General features: G+C 36.5%; 1 protein-coding gene across 1 annotated transcript in view; it reads left to right on the top strand.

Annotated features, from left to right (window-relative positions):
* BRINP3 (bone morphogenetic protein/retinoic acid inducible neural-specific 3) overlaps positions 1-17,437 on the top strand; it is a 212,151-nt gene that overhangs the window by 95,133 nt on the left and 99,581 nt on the right. The window lies entirely within an intron of this gene.

The following is a 17,437-nucleotide window of genomic DNA, read 5'->3' on the forward strand; positions in this document are numbered from 1 at the left end:
GGGGCGAGGAGAGGAGTCGCCACTCGGGGGTGGGCTGCGGCGGTGCGGGTCTGGTCGGTGCGCTTCGCGGCAGTACTGTAATCGCGTTTTCGTCTTTTCCTTTTGCTGTTCTGTTAAATTGCACTCTTTTAACCCACGAGTTTGGCCTTGTCATTTTCTTTTTCCACGACTGTGGGAGTTGTGCGAGCGGCTGCGTGGTTCTTTGTTGCTGGCTGAGGCCAAACCACGACACTGAGTTAAAACACGTTTTGCTTTTAAAATCCCCAAAGACCTTTTCCCAAAGATCGTAAGTCAGGTACATACTGATTAGTCACGTATTTTGTATCCCAGAATACTTGCTAGAAACTTATAAAGAGCATGCTTAGTAACCCATGTGAATGAAATAAGATCTCTTACAGATCACGTTTTCAATGCCAGGCCTTGTCCACTGTACAAAACCATTTTCACCCCAGTTTTTTGTATTTGAACAAATACAGTAGAAAAATATTTTGATAAAAAAACTTAAGATTATTTAAGATAAGTAGAATCTTAAAATAGCATTTCAGTTATACTTACTCAAGATGTTGTCATAAAAGATCTACAGTAGGATATTCCTGTAAACTGTAGCACATCTACGATGTTTTCACATTTCATCTTCTACAGCTAGTGTGTAAGCTTTGCAAATGTTTAATGAAAGATCAATCCACTCTGTTTACAGTGTGACAGCAATCCCATTAGTGGATCACAATTATCACAGACAACCTCAACAGTCTAAAGCTGCTGCCCTAGTAAAAGCAGAGCAGTGGAAGGACTGTACCTTTCAGACGGGTTTTGCTGATGCTTATCCATACTCTTTTGTTCTCCCCTGGCAACACATTTCAATTATGTCAATGTCCAAACTGGAAGAGCTATTTGTCACCCTATCTCCAGTTGTTAGGGTAGCTATCATCTTTGAGTTACAGGCACATCTAAATTACTGACTGTGGGACTGAAAGGTCAGGATATCACTACAACTGTAGATTATTAAAGAACCACAGCTGTTCCGCATAAAAGTTCAGAAATAGTTTCCTAATAAGTAATTCTCCTCCAGTTTGAAACAAACATTTTTTCCTTCTTTTTTCTTTCCCATCGTGGAAATCAGCTTCTGAAGAATCACCTGTTGTCAGAGCATTCACCTGAAATTATCTTTATAGGTTTTTATAATAATTTACATTTTGTAGGAATTTTTATGACTTATATTATTACTAGCCAAGACAGCACTGTAGTTTGTAGCAGTGATCAAATCAAATCAATCAGGAATAAATGATTACTTTCTAAGAGCAAGGCCATGTGTGAAGTGCAACATGTGTACGTGCTGTCACAGACAGAACCAACTTTTCCTTTTCTGTGACTTCAAGGAAGAAACAATTGCATGGTTTCAGGGATGAGTGGCAATCTTCTGACTATTGGTATTTGTAGCATTATACTTATTTTTTCCTCTCCTCTTCCTGAGTGTGACATAAAATGATAACTCAGTTATCTAAATGTAGGCCTAGAATCTTAATAAAAACTATGCACTTAAGTGATTTTTCCTATTTTTAACTCCATAAGAATAAAAATTACATTCTATTATTTTTAATTACACAACTTATGTGTTATTATGATGACATCATATTGGTGTCTCTGAATCAAAATGTGTCAGGTTTGGAAAAATATTAGTCTCAAAAAATGTTAGTTGATTAAAAAATAATTTTGAAATATTTTTAATATGACTGAAACAAACCAATTCATCTAAGTATAATACATCTACCGAAATACTGAAACAGCTAGTAAATACTGCATAGTTGACATTTTTCAGTGAAAATAGTGTTATTTACTGTGTAGCTCTAGACTACAGCTCCACTCTGACCCTCTAGAACAATGTTCTCTTCATACTGCAACATCCATTATATGATTAATCCCTTATGAAATATAACGATTATAATTAGTACTTAAAAAAAAAATCTTTTCTTTCATATTCATTTATCAACTTGTAGCAAATCCTTGCCCTGCATAAAATGTAATTAAACCCCATTCCTTTGCTGACAGTTCCTTATTTTGCTTCAGTGATAGAGTTTCTAAATTCTTTTCAGGAACTGTTGTGTAGGGGTAGAACAATAACTGTTACTATTATCAATTTGTGTACTGTGATTCACTAACAGACCAAGACTTTCCTATACTAGAGTATGTACAGACACTGAGTGTGCCCACAAAATGTTTGCAATGCTGGCAAATGCAAACTAAGTCAGAATTAAGAGACAGTAGATGGATGTCAGCAGAATGGGAATATAGTAAGACAACATATCAGTATGGTAGTTTTACTCAGATTTACTGTGCTGGATTTGCAGAAATTTAGGGCTGAGGTAAATCTCTTGTTCGGCCTTCTTTGCCCAAAATAAAGCTTGTTTTCCCTATTTGAGCAATTGTTCACCTCCTGTTTCTGAATGACATTTCATATTAGAAGCCTGTTTTCATGTCCTCCAGAGGCTTGTATTCTCCTGAAAAAACAGAATGTCCAACCTTTCCTAATATGAAGTTTCTATGATTTTATCTCTTTCTTCTAATCAAAAGAATTTAAATGGATATTTTTTTTTTCTTTCTTTGGGGGCACTTTTCTTACTGAGCTCTTAACAGAACTCTGGAAAGAAACATAGCTATTTTGTTTTCATACATAAAATATTCTTGTATTATGTAAGAATTTGCCATGTTTGCGGTGAAATTCCAAGCAGATCTAGGTGTGGGTTTGGTTTTTTTTTGGTTTTTTTTTTTTTTTTTATCTATTCTATTTTATCATATTTCTACGTGCTTAGTTATTTATTTTGTGTATTTGCTCTTTTTTTTTTTTTAAGCATCGTAACTTGCTTTTTATCACATTCCATCTCTTCAGTCTTAACATGAGAAGGAACTTCTTTACTTTGAGGGTAGTGGAGCACTGGAACAGGCTGCCCACAGAGGTGGTGGAGTCTCCCACTCTGGAGACATTCAAAACCCACCTGGACGCTGTCCTGTGCAACCTGCTGTAGGTGACCCTGCTCTGGTGGGGGGGTTGGACTAGATGATCTCCAGAGGTCCCTTCCAACCCTAACCATTCTGTGATTCTGTGATTCTGTAATTTTCAACCATTTTTCTGGTTTCTATAAATCTTCAAAAGCACTTGCCATAGTCCTCAGCTTAGTATTGTCTCTCTACTTTATGAATATGCTTTCTATCATCATACTCAGTAATCAAAATTTTAAAAAGGACCAGGTTCAGGATAACTTCTGTAGAATGCCACATATAAAAGCCTTCTAACTTGATAACATACCAGTAAAAACATACCCTTTGAAAGGGATCTAGGTCCTACTTCTACATTCAGGCAAACGACTGTAATCACTCTTCCTGTGGAAAGATACACAAAAAATCATTTACTGAGGCTGTAGATGGATACTAATAGACCAAATTGCAACATGAAAGACTCCTAGCTGATGCATAGCACATAGTTTTTGCACTTCTTGATCATTACTGGGGCTACAGAGTTTCTGTGGAAAAGGAGAAGCTTGTGGAAGCCTGCAGTTAGGTCTTAAATTATTCCATGCAAAGATCCTTTTATTTATGTTATAAAAGTGCCATTTATATATACAGAATGCTACAAAAATTCCACTACAAAACCAAAATTTGCATGTTTCCTAAGTTTTGTGATATATATTTTTCTCACAGAACCCAAAATATATTAACTATTAATTTAATATATTATTATTAGAGAGAATAAACATCAAAAATTACTATGTATGTGAAAAGTGTTTGATCTATAACCACTTTAGGTACTTTCACCAGTTATACTTTTAATTGGTTCAGTAAATTAACTTTGATATAACATGGATGTAAAGGTGGGGTGGATATTTTTCCTGTAATTTCCTTCCATTTCAGTAATTACATTAGTTTTCACGTGATGCAGCAGTACTGCATAGGAACAAAAGTTAGAACAAAGTCAAGCATTTTATTATGCTTGATTACACTTACAATTATGCTTGCACTGTCCACTCATCCACTCCATATGTGGGTTAGATGAGTGGACAGTGAGGTGGATTGAGAACTGGCTGAATGGCAGAGCTCAGAGGGTAGTGATCAGTGGCACAGAGCTTAGTTGGAGGCCTGTAACTAGTGGTGTTTCCCGGAGGTCAGTACTGGGTCAGGTCTTGTTCAACATATTCATCAATGACCTGGATGAGGTGACAAAGTGTACCCTCAGCAAGTTTGCTGATGACAAAAAACTGGGAGGAGTGGCTGACTGGCTAAAGAGTTGGGTGGAGTGGAACATAATGAAGTTCAACAAGGGCAAGTGTAGGCTCCTGCATCTAGGGAGGAATGATCCCATGCACCTGTACAGGTTAGGGGTTGGAAAGTAACTCTGTGGAGAATGACCTAGGAGTCCTGGTGGACAACAAATTGACCATGAGCCAGCAATGTGCCCTTGTGGCCAAGAAGGCCAATGGTATCCTGGGATGCATTAAAAAGACCATAGCCAGCAGGACAAGGGAGGTAATCCTCCCCCTCTACTCTGCCCTGGTGAGGCCTCATCTGGAGTCCTGTGTCCAGTTCTGGGCTCCCCAGTTCAAGAAAGATAAGAAACTACTGGAGAGATTCCATCTACGAAGATGATCAAGGGAATGGAGTGCCTCCCTTATGAGGAAAAGCTGTGAGACCAGGGTCTGTTTAGCCTGGAGAAGAGAAGACTGATAGGGGATCTCATCAATGCTTAGAAATATCTGAACGGTGGGTGTCAAGAGGATGGGGCCAGACCTGTTTTAGTGGTGCACAGCAACAGCACAAGGGGCAACAGGCACAAACTGGAACACAGGAAATCCCATCTGAATATGAGGAAAAACTTTGAGGGTGACAGAACACTGGAACAGACTTCCCAAAAAGGGTCTGGAGTCTCCTTCTCTAGAGATACTCAAAACCCTCCTGTACATGATCCTGTGCAGCCTGCTCTAGGTGAACCTAAAAAAAAGTGGCCTGGATTGCTGCAAGTGTTTTATTTCTGTTTTGAGGAAAAATCAGAGAGGAAATTATATCACCTGTAGTCCCAATTAGTACTTAAACAGTCTCCATTTGGCAGTGAATTTTGTGATCTTATTAAGCTAAAGAGGTGAAGAAAGTATTTGTTTCTTTCTGTGCAGCTGCTGCTGGGTCAAGTTTCTCCTGAAAGGTTGCAAGGGTTGTCAGATACAAGAGTGTTTTCTAATTCTTCATATCAAGGGTACTAGTTAGTCTCACCCACATTCAGACCAGGATATCCATGCCTTCTCTCTGTGACTTAATTTTCTCGGAAAAAAAGAAGCATGAATGCAGGCTTGAATTCTTGTCGCATTTCTGTGTCAGTGCGTACTTCCCTGCAGCTCAGTCATAGCAAGAGAGATGACATCTCAGTGAGGAGCCTTGATGAAGACAAAAGTATCCCCAAAGAAGCAACACTCCATGTAACACATCTCTTCTAACTTCCAGGAGGAAGTTTTGAAGACAGTTTATTACTTCGTTTGAGGAAGCCCAGTGCTCTTGTGGGAGCTACGCATGTCTTTTTGAAACCTGCTTTTCTACTTTTTCCACCTTAATTTCAGTGTGGTAAAACCACTTTTGCTAAAGACCACCCCTGGATGTGGGTATTTGTGACCCCAGCAGGAGAGAAAGTTATTCACCACTCTTAAGGTGACCCTGTGGGCAGGGGAATTAAATCTTAGCCACACAGAACTGCCAGGATTAGGATGAGTCAAAAGAAGGAGTAATCAAGAGAATAATTCTATTCTGTCTGTCTGAACATTTGTTTTAATCTCATGACACTGTGCTTGAACAGAAAATCAGAGAAATATCTACCTCTGCCTCTTCCTACCTGGTAGAGGAGTAACTGATGTGTAGGGGAGATAGGGAAGTTATGTTTTTGTAGCTTTGCTAATGTGTGAACAACTTCTTACAAGAAAAGTAAGGCAAGGAGTCTCATGGAAGGGAGGTTTCTGTGCTATTCAGCTATTTACTCATTTCACTCCTAATTTATATTCATTTTTGGCATGCTTTCAGCTGTTCCCAGGCTCACAGGTGAAGCAAATTGTTCCACACACATGGAACAGCAACTCCCTCTGACCTCGTCCAAGAGACATCAAGAATCACTAGTATCTGCACCACAGTAGGTCTAGCTCAGAGAAGATGAATGAATCTATAGATGTTGGTGGCTGTGTGAGATGTGTGACTGTGCATGTTAATGCAGCAGTATGTGTTATAGAACAACCTTGTACCAAGCCAACACAATGCACAAGCAGCATAAAGGTAGCGTTTAACTTGGTGAAAGATTTTTGACGATCTGGTCTTTTTTTCCACTGCTTACATTTTCTGAGACAGAAAGAGCAAACCCTAGTATTATCTATTTGCTGCATTGTTTTCAGTGAGAATATTTATGAAAATGCTGATTAGCTCCCTCATGTAATATGTTTGTGAGATGTGTACATTTACCCTGGGAACTGGTGTTGGAGTTCCCTTCGCACTGGCCACTAGACAACGGTCAGATGGTAAAAATGCTTGCTTTGTTGTCACATTAAACTGTACTTAAGCTGGCAATCCAGAGTGCAGGATTTTGTAACTCATTACAGGCCCTTACTTGAACAGATTTGTAGTAACACATTGCCACTGTTCATAACTAAAGTATAGATTACTTCATTTATCCTCACACTTCTTTTACTTTATGTAACATATTCTTATTATATATAAAATACTAGACTACATTTAACATGTAATCTTGATTTGTGAGAAACAGTGCACACTGTGGAGGTTCACTGGTGTTTCTTCATGGCAGCATTGCAAAGCTGGCATGTTCTACAATAGAATGGAAATCATTCTGGTCAAGACATTAATAGCTAAGGTGAAGTTTGCTGTGGCCAAAACAGAATCACCAGTGATTACCCAGCATCAGTCCTTATACAAAGAAGTTGGACAAAAATACCATCATGTCTGCCGGACATATTGCTTGGAAAGCCAGTTAATCTTTGCTCTATTTCTAGATAAGTACAACTATGTTGCATTCTGTTTCTTCCTAAGATACATTTCCAGGAAAATAATGTAACTTTCCTGTAGGTCCTCATTATCTTAAGCTTGGTGCACAATAGCAGCCAGAACAACAAGGTCCTAAGCACAGTTGCTATATTGTGGCTAATGATCTGAAATTATTGGCTACTCAACCTCCAATTGAAATATAGCTAGAATATAAATAATCATCTTTTTGCTGTTGTTAAATCAATAATTACATCTCTCTATTGCAACTGGCCTGCATAGCTTACGTTGTCTCCCAAATAAGTTATAACTCCTGTTTCCAGAATAGGATGGAAAAGAAGACAAAGGAAGGCTTCTGACCCCAGCAAGACATGAAGCAGCAGTACAGCTGCACTTGCATGGCACTTCACTCAGACTAGCAAGCCACCATTTCTGATGATGATGCTGTTAGCTGAAGTACAGCGATGACACTGTTAATACAGATACCGGTGATACTGAACAGGCTTTTGCTCAACCATGTTAGTATAAAGGCAGAGTAACCCTGAGTATAGCTAAATCTTTGTGAGGATATGCCATTCATTGCTTCTTTTGGTTGTTTGTAAAATATGTCCCTCTTTGGCAGTTCTTGTTCCAGCCTCTGTTGCGTGCATGAGGTCTCACTCCTTCCCAATCTGTGTCAGTATTCATGGTACTACAAACAAAATTTATGGTGTATCTGATAATTATATGACATTATAAATAATATTATGTCTCCCACTGGTGCTTATATCCCATTGAAATTTTCCACAATCACTTTTATTTTTCTGTCTCAGACCTATTCCACAAAGGTGCTATGAGGGATAGTGAAATGGATGCAAATGCACAGAAATCTTATAATAGTGCATTCTCAATACATATATTTTACAGTAGTAAAATTCAAAACAACAAAAGCTCATTTTGGACTCTGCAGAGGGATTAAGTCTCTTATTCAGCATTTTTTAATGTAGTCTGAGTTTCAGAATAGATCTAATTGCAAACAAAGTCTCCAACATATATGTTATAAGGTGTATTACAAGCTGACCTACCCAGTTTTATACAAGTCCTGGAGTCCTGAAAGTTTTGTTTCCAAGTTTGTTTCATCACCTTGCATAAACTCTACATCCATGTCATTCATGAGGACTCAAAGTAAAATCAAATATAACAGGTATATAAGCTTTATTCTTTCAGAGAATACAATTAACACTTAAATGTTTCTGTGGCAGAAATTAGTAATTCAACTCCCAGTCAATACTTTTATTTAGTTAAGAACATTGGAAAGCTCTGTGTTTTCAATCTGGAACTATATTGACAAGTTTAGTGCCCTGCTTCTCTGTTCAGCTCACTGTTTTAATTCCATTGGCTCTTTAGAGATATTTGCAATTTAAGCTACTGGAAAAACAAGTAACACTAGGACTATTTTTAACAAACCAAAGTTCCAAATTTCTTTAGGAATTAATAGTGGTGCTGAAACAGAAGCACCCTTTGTTGTGGCAGAAAATAAAATTGAAACATTTTTATATGCTGAATATGAATGCCCATCTTTATTTTTTGTGTGCAAGTTGAGATCTGAGCGTTTCCTGCTACCAGTGGAACAACATTTACATAGGAGGATAACATTTAGATGCAAAGATTCAGCAGCATGTTCCCCCAAGAGCTAAGCAATAAACAAACAAGTAACACACCGAAGTATTTTCAGAAAATATTTTGGTTTACATTCTACTGCTTTCAACAATTTGAATTTCTACAAACAGCAATAACATAGTTGTTATATTTCACAACATCAAAACAGTGTTTAGGCCTATAGCTGTGAGATTTACACGCATGTAAAGCCAAACTCATCCAGAGCGTTGGTAGAAACAACTGCTTTTACAAATTCAAGTGTAGGTTAAGTAACTGTTATCTATCAGTACTGTAAATAGTACTTCTGGCATGCATTCCACAAGAGTGGCATAGAAGTAAATGGGAGACAAAAAGTCTCTTATTTGGAAGAATAAACTCAAAAATTGTTTATAAAATGAGCCAAATAATCTACACTATGGAAGATTATTTAAGTTTATACAACGTTCTTACTGGAAAAGGTACAATTCTAGACATTATGTATAGCTTGGTAGATAAGGCTTTGGATCAGTATTTGTTTGAGAACATATATTTGATTTGAAGCCAGTCATTTAAGGTATCTTTTTGCACTTCCAGGCAGGCAGGAGCAACATCAGGCTTTGGTTTGAATACACAGGAATTTGATGTCTCCGTGGCACCAAGCCTATGCTGTTACTGAGCTTCATAAACTGTTTTTTTCTGGAATGTTAAAGTGTTTAAGAGCTCACATTTTCTGCCATACTAGCCAGATGATAAAGCTTTTCAGTATGCTTGGAAGGAAGTCATGTCTGCTCACAGTACTCTGTACACATTAGTCTTACTGTGCCTCAACTTTCCAAATGAGAAACAAGGTGAATAAGAAGCATTACCACTAAATTTAAATTATTTATCATAGTTTGGTTTTGTCTATATGCCTCTCTATTGCCCAGTAAAACAGACCAGTTTTGTAGTTCTGAAACAGAATTTATAAAAATAGTAATAAAAGACATTGCAAAGACTTTGCAACTATGAACTGGAGCACATAATGACGGAGAATTTTAGCTATTTGGGTTTTCCCTGTGATTCATAGGGGACTAGCCACCAACACTGAATCAATGAATCCTCTATTATGTTTTATTTTCTCCAACATATCTTTATGTTGATTCAGTCATCACAAACTGTATTTTCTTGTGTTGACTCATGCATTAAAACACTTCCACAGATCCAACTTTCTTCCATATCTCTACAAGAAATCTGGTTCCATTCTTTTAATTTCAGTCAGGACAAGAAAAGAAGGAAGAATAATATGATTTTTGTGTTGATTTTGAAGTATTAACAGTCAAATCCATAAAGACCCTCCTCAGCAAGAGTTCCAGATACTTCTGAGTTTCATTTTCTTATAAAATTCCAGAGTCATTAGGCTTTGTTCATATACAATCAACTGCAGGAATAGGACCATGATATCTATTGATTCTTAATGTTAGACAAAAAGATGGTAAATATAACTTTCTGCTTCTCTTTCTCATATTTTTTTTTTTCCCCTTTTGTAATAAAAAGCTCTTCTCCAAGGCAGAGTTCTCCGTTTTAAAGATTAACTACTGTTTTAGCTACAGGTAAGATACCTGCTTTTCCAAAAATGGTCTGGGAAAACAGAGTGAAGGTAATCAGTGTATTGTGGAAAATCTAGGAAACGTTTTTTATACCACTGTCATGGTTTGGTCTCAGGCAGCAACAAAGAACCACACAGCCGCTCGTGCAACTCCCACAGCTGTGAAAAAAGAAATCATCAGGGCAAAACTCATGGGTTAAAATTATGCAATTTAACAGGACAGCAAAAGGAAAGATGAAAACGCAATTACAGTACCGCCGCGAAGCGCACCGACCAGACCCGCACTGCCGCAGCTCACTCCCAAGTGGCGACTGCTCTTCTCGCCCCCGCCTGCTAGCTCCTCTTATAGCTCGGGCATGGGTCACCTGGTATGGAATATCTGCCCCCTGCTGGATCCTTGGGGAAATTAACCCCATCCCTGCCGGAAACAGGACAATCACATTTGTAAAATTTAAATCCATACTTTTTCATGACATTGAATTTTAGACAAAATCTGCTTTCGTAATGGTTGAAAATAAATTGAAAGAAATGTAAGAATCAAGTCAAAGGGATTTTATGGTTTTTATTAGTCTTCTGTAAGTCTAATCAAATGGACTATTTATATTACCTGTTGTCTAGATAATAAATTATTACTCTGGTCAGATGTGAACATGCAAAAAAAAAGATGTTTTGAGCTTGCCAAGACAGTAGAAGGGCCGGATTAGTCTGAGTAATGTGGGTATGAGGTGTTAGAAACTGTCTTGATACTGTCAATGGGAGAATGAACAGTTGTCTTACTCCTTTTGGACATGTGACAAACCATGAAATCAGTACTTCTTGTAGGGAATAATAAATATATAAACCAATGATAACAAATAGTGACCTGGACATTTTTTAATTAATTGGATGGACAACTACTTGTAACTCCAAAAATGCCACCATCTTCCCTAGCAGGCTGTAAATCCATAACATTATTGGAAAGAATACCTACTGGGCAGAGCGCATCTAAATAATCAAACCCCAGAAATACAATAAAGCTACAAAAATCTATGTTCTGCTTACTCAGACTGTAAGAAGCACCTCTCAAGTATCCCAGTTGTTCTCGATTTCAGATGTAGTAAAGGCAAGGGTAGGTTTTACCAGGAATTCTCCCTTTCTTCTCTGCTCTCTGTGACTATTATCCTATGTAGTATTAGTGAATTATTTGTTTGGAATTATATCCTTGTCTTAAAAAACCTATGCAAACGGGCACAATTTTACAAGCTAATTCACCAGCTCCTAACTATTAGATGGACTATTCATACAAACATATTTCAGTTCAGAAGCGCTGGTACTCTGCCTGTTCTTGCTGTTTATCTTTTGTGTAATTTACAACGTATTCCTATTACTATACACTGCTTGGGTGATTGAGCTTCTTCTGAGCAGAAGGTAAATAAGATTAAGTCATAAAGAGCTATTAGTTTTGTGCAAATACCTTTGCATGAATATAGGTACAGCTAAATAAGTTAACGGTGAGACTCTAAATGAATGTTCACAAGTGTTGTTTAGAAGTATATCACAAAGTATAGGTAAAAGACAAACACATTTTGGTTTTTTTGGTATATATATTACAGAGGTTAAATGTCTATCAGACATGGACAAAAGGAAAGTCACCTTTCTTCCTCTTCTGTAGTAAACCCTTCCAATATTCATGACAGGTGAGAGGTTTCAAATCATTTATGTCACAATAGCTGGGAAAATAATCTGACTATGAGTAGTCATAAAAAGAAATACATTTGAGTATATTCTAGGTATGTAATGTATATATATATTTTTTTATCTTTTCTACATATTTCATATGCATAATACAAGAAGATAGTGAAGCTGACAGTAATGAATTCTAGTTCTGGAAGTAGAATTTCAAGTACTAGGAAACTAATAAGATGAAAAAGGCATAAAAAGGCTAAGAAAGGCAAAAATATTACTAGGATATTTCAAAGGAATAGTATATTAAGATAAAAAGAAATCCTAATGATAGTGCTTATTCATTATAAGGTGAAAACAGTATAAATATAAATAATAATATGGAAAATATATGTGTTCAGCAAACATGTATTTATGTGTCAAAACACACTGTTTTGACTTTGGAAAAATGCCAGACAATTATGAGGATATAGTTAATCAAGAAATACTTTCCGTTTCAGCAGTAGGAAATATGCTTAAAGGAGTTTATTATATCTTTAAGATTTTTCTTTTTAATCGCCACATCTGGATAACTGACGATTTTGAGACACGGATAAAATGTATTGTGTATTATCAGGGCCTGCTTTTTATTCCCATCAAGGGAAATTGTTATGTTCACTTTGCCTATGTTGCAGTGTTTGTCCCTATTATCATGTTTCTGTTCAAAGGTTAATATTTTCAGAAGGCTGCTCAGTCAATATATGACTAAGTCCCTTATTCTTCACCTTGACAACTGTAACAAATTTTTAGGAAAGGTTGTGGCAGATTCTCCATCACTTAACAGATTCTAAGTTGAAAGTTTTATGACCTGTGCTGGTAATGAGAATTTTTTCACCTGAGAATCTGTGATTAGAGCAGCCTTGCTTATTACGTGATGCTGTTTCTGTCCACATCTGGGTGAATCTTCTATTTAAAAGCCAATATTTTCATTTTTTCTGCTAGCAAATATTTTCCATACTTACATGTTAGTGTCGCAGAACTTCTGGTAGGTAGCTGTGAAATAATGGAATATTGCTGCTGTGGGATCCTCTTTTATAAAATCTGTAAGACTGTGATGTAGTTGGGGCCAAGTGGTGTATGTACAACCCACTCTGAGCCTTTCTCCTATAGAGGAATTAGCTTGTGTACAATTTTCCCCAACAGCTACAGCTATACATAGCTTTTGCATTGCCTGGGACAGAGGAAATGTCATTCATAGTGTTATGACCTCTATCAGAGCCAGACAGTTGAGCTTGTCTTCTGTCTGTATCTGTGCAACTGGTTGTTTACATGAACCTCAGTCACAGATCAGTGCATGATGCAACTCATGAGCATTATAATGTTTCATTGACCTTTTTCTTCTGAAACTAAATACGGTAGTAGTTTCATTTTATATCATCCCAGCATTATTCAAACTATGACCTCATTCAAGCTATAGTCTCAAATATTAAGAAATCCTCAGGCTTTTAAAGAAGATAGGCGGAGAAAAACACCACATGCTCTCCCATTGAGCTGTTCTACCAACAGATTAACTTGAGCTGCATGGGAAACATTGGCTTCAGAATCCCATTGCCATTCCAGCCCATTTGAAGCGGTCACCTTCTCACCATCCAAGAGTAGAGCTGTCTCATTTAGAAGACATTGAGAGAAAGGAACACAGAAGAGTTCTTTAGTATTAAAAATGATGTGAAGTTTGTTTTCCAAGAGTTCTTTCCAAACTATACCACACTACTATTAATTAACCTTTATATTTACTGGTACTGTTTTATAAAATACATAAGTTACTTATAATGAGGCCTAAGGTTCTTAATTTTGCCTGGGCTCCATTTTGTGTATGGTTTACCTTAGGAGACACTATTGTGGTTTAAGAAGAATCTACCAGACTCACTGTAAATCTCTTTGAGGCTCTGATCTAACCATCTGTAATAGCAGGGATTATATTCCCATTTCAAATCTTCTACACACTGCAATTTTAGAGTACAATGCCATTTTATTTTATTTCCTTCAACTAGATGTTTTATATAGAACTTTTCCTATATCTCCCCATACCATATGATTTAAAACATATTGAAATTAGTGCAGTGGTAGAAAAAAAATGTATAATTTATATACACATTTGAAAAGAAAACCTATGGCATGAAATTCAAAAAAGACATTGACAGCCTTTGTTGACCTTCTTCCCTAGAATTATTTTCAGATCCACTTGCAATTTAAACTTCTTTCAAGATGAAAACATGTCCATGACTTGTACAATACTCTGTTAAGGGGTGTTCTGTGTCAGAATATTATTCTTGGATAAAACATTACTCTGAATATCATAGCATAGAAACACAAATAAGAAATAGTAGTAAAAAACAAAAGAAATAGTGTTGAAAGAAAAACATAAGGATATGATTTGTAGTGAAATTTCTGAAAGAGACATTAGCTCTAATTTCAGGATAGCAGTTATTAGTGATTCTCATGTATGCAGGAAGTGTTTGTGAAAACCTCCTCACTCAACATGCTAGAAATAATGCAACACAAACACCCCACGTGGGACTCCAGCCTAGGTTTCCCTGCTTCTACACTATGCTCTCTTCTAAACCCAGTTAATTCTTAAGTCTGAAATCTTTCCTCAAGTTTACTGTTGGAGAAATTCCTAGTCACTTCTTGCTCGTCCACATCTAGGTGTCACTGCTCCTGCACGCAGGCAGCTCACCTTTAGTGCCCTGTGTCTTTTGTCTTCAGAGATGAAGCTTCCTCTTGTCTCTCCCACAGGGTTTAGGTCTTCATCTCTCCATATTCCAAAACACTTCATTTAAGAAAGACTTCAGGAAAATATGATAACTTGTTTGTAAGTTCTTTAAAAGCTTCAGCTCAGTCTGTGACAGAATTATAAAACTGTCATCTTTTAAAAAAGAATTCAACTTCCATATTCTACTCCCTCAGTTTCCTCAGCAATAAATTTCAAAGGATGATTATTTGCTGCACTAATAATTTTTTCCACTGATATGCTCTGAATCAAAAAAGAATGCCAAAACTTTTACAAAAGCAATAGCCTACTTCCCCTCTCTGAAATAGTATAAGATAAAGCAAAACAATCTTTCTGTAGCAAAAACTGCAGAAAGAACTCAATTTCATTAATTAAGCCAGACAAATTTCTCACAGTGCTAGAATAACTCAGTCCCTGGGTTCAGTAAATAAAGAACTTGTAATAGAACAGGAGGAAATGCTTACTCAAGCTTGGAAATACTTACTGAATTTGAGGTGGATGAGGCTATCGTTTCTAGTTTTACTCTTCCAATAAATCCTATGCCACTTTTGGAGAAGAGCAGTAAGATATATCTCTAAAAGAACGGTTCACAAACAAACATAAAAGAAGGCAATCAACTGTGTCCAAAGTTAAGAGGAGATTCATGAAAGAGCTGTAATGAGTTACACAGAATGTACCCAATATTTAGAAACACTTTTAATCTGCCTGACATGCATTGACAGCTCCAAAAATTGGAAACTGAAGTTGGCATTGTTCAAACTGAAAATAAAATACACTCTTTGTAGTTAAATGCTACAACAGATTGTTGAGAAACTCTGATAAATCTTCAGCATCAGCTTTTAAGTCAGGATGAGATATTTTTCTAGGACATGGCTTCTTCTTCAGCCATAAACTTGCTGACATAGGCAGCAAGAACAACTTGGTCATATTCCTTTGACTGCATTTAAAAGGGAGCTGATGGGGGTGTTATGGTGGTCTTCTCTGTCCTTAAAAACTCTGTCAATGAAAAACAAACTAGCTTTCATAAGAATTGCAACTTTTCTGTTATTCTTGTATTTGAACCTCAGCTTTGATACAGACAATTGTCAGATAGTTTAGAAGTTTAGAAGAAAAGATTTCATCCAGGTATAAAATGAATATTTTACATTATAAAGCTTGTATTTTTATTTTTTTTTTCTGTCAAAGCAACTCTGTCTTGATAGTACAATTGACCTATATTTTCTGATGTATTCAAATAAAAAACCACACTCAAATATGCCCAGAAAGCAGAGTTTAAATATAAACCACTTTTTCTTATTTCTTTTTTCTTTCACTTGAAAAGTACATTTACAGTACAAGGTAATTCACTTCTTTTAGTGCCTTCATTAATGTGGTCAACATGCTCAATTAATATTTTTTCATTTTAGAAACAAAAAATATTTCTGTGTATTTTTTCTCATGTCTTTCTATAAATATGGAGTAATTCCATAAAGGCTAAAAAATTGGCGATTTCCAAATACTAATTTAGGCACACTGGTGATGTGCAAAGTCTTTAGGATACTGTGGGGATCTGTTTAGTCTTGTGTTCTTGACTGGTAAATTGCATTAAATTTCAAGTAAGTTAGATAAAGCTCTTTCTATTATAATTCTTATGATTTGTTTTTGACAAAGAGCGGCATCTGCAAGAATGTGTCTGAGAGGAAAGGCAGTTCATAGGAGCTGCACCAAATTGTCACCTATTATGCGTGTAAATCTAAGATAGACTGGGGATAAAACAGTTTGGATCTTCAAGAGGAGTAGGAGGATGCTGGAAAGCAGAAGGGCTATACACGAATGTACTTATCTGGGTTTTACTTATACTAGCAAACTTAAAAGTAACAAAAAATATGTGTTCATTATGCATTACATAGCTTATATTAGTCATGTTATTTTCTTGCTGCATCCTTGATTTTTGCTTTCTGTGTTAATTTTGTAAATGAATGTTGTACTATATTTAGCTGGGACCTTCAGTAGGATCTTTCAAGCTCTCTAATCTATTTATTTTCCTACAACCTTATCTAAGTGAAATCTTAATTGACATAGCTATGTGAATGACTCAACAAAGTGGTGATTAAACCACATTCCACAGGTTGCCTTGGACTTGATTCTCACAGTACTCAACTCTGTAAACAAAACAGCTATTGAGGTACCTTGCAAAGCAAAGTTCCTACAAATGCTGTGTATCTTGGCTAGATTTTGAGGACAATGAGTCCTTCCACTAATAAGTCTATCTGATATCTTAATTGGTAAGGAAATGAATAAAAGCTGTGTTTATTGCTGTGTATTGCTTTTTTGTTTTCCCTGCTATCATTGATTTATTTTGGAGAGGGGAAGGGGACAAGTCTTTGAATTAATTTATATCTCCCCTACAATTGAAAAGTTACCTGTTTTTAGGAATTGGACCTCCTATCTGCATATGTCTTCAAAATGGAGGCCAAAAGTACATAAAACTGGAAATATCATAGTAAGGTCAAATGTGGTGTGATGATGTTTCTCTAAATTGTTCAAATTAGCCAGCTATGTACCTAAGTGACTTATCATCAAAAAGCTAAGAACACGTCCTGTTTCTTGAAATGTTTTTAAAATATGCCTCGTGCTAATGCAAACACTTGTTGCATTTGGTCCAAATTTGGGGAAATTATTAAGTTCCAGCAAATCTGGTTGCTCTAGGGCTGTATTCACATCAGGGACTAAACATAAACAATAGGAACAGCAGCAGCCTTCGTGGCTTATTTTTTATTTATTTTTTTTCCAAACCTTTATTTTGTTATGAA

The sequence above is a fragment of the Charadrius vociferus genome, unplaced genomic scaffold (genome assembly GCF_000708025.1).
Source record: "Charadrius vociferus isolate BGI_N301 unplaced genomic scaffold, ASM70802v2 scaffold785, whole genome shotgun sequence".
NCBI classification, from domain to species: Eukaryota; Metazoa; Chordata; class Aves; order Charadriiformes; family Charadriidae; genus Charadrius; species Charadrius vociferus.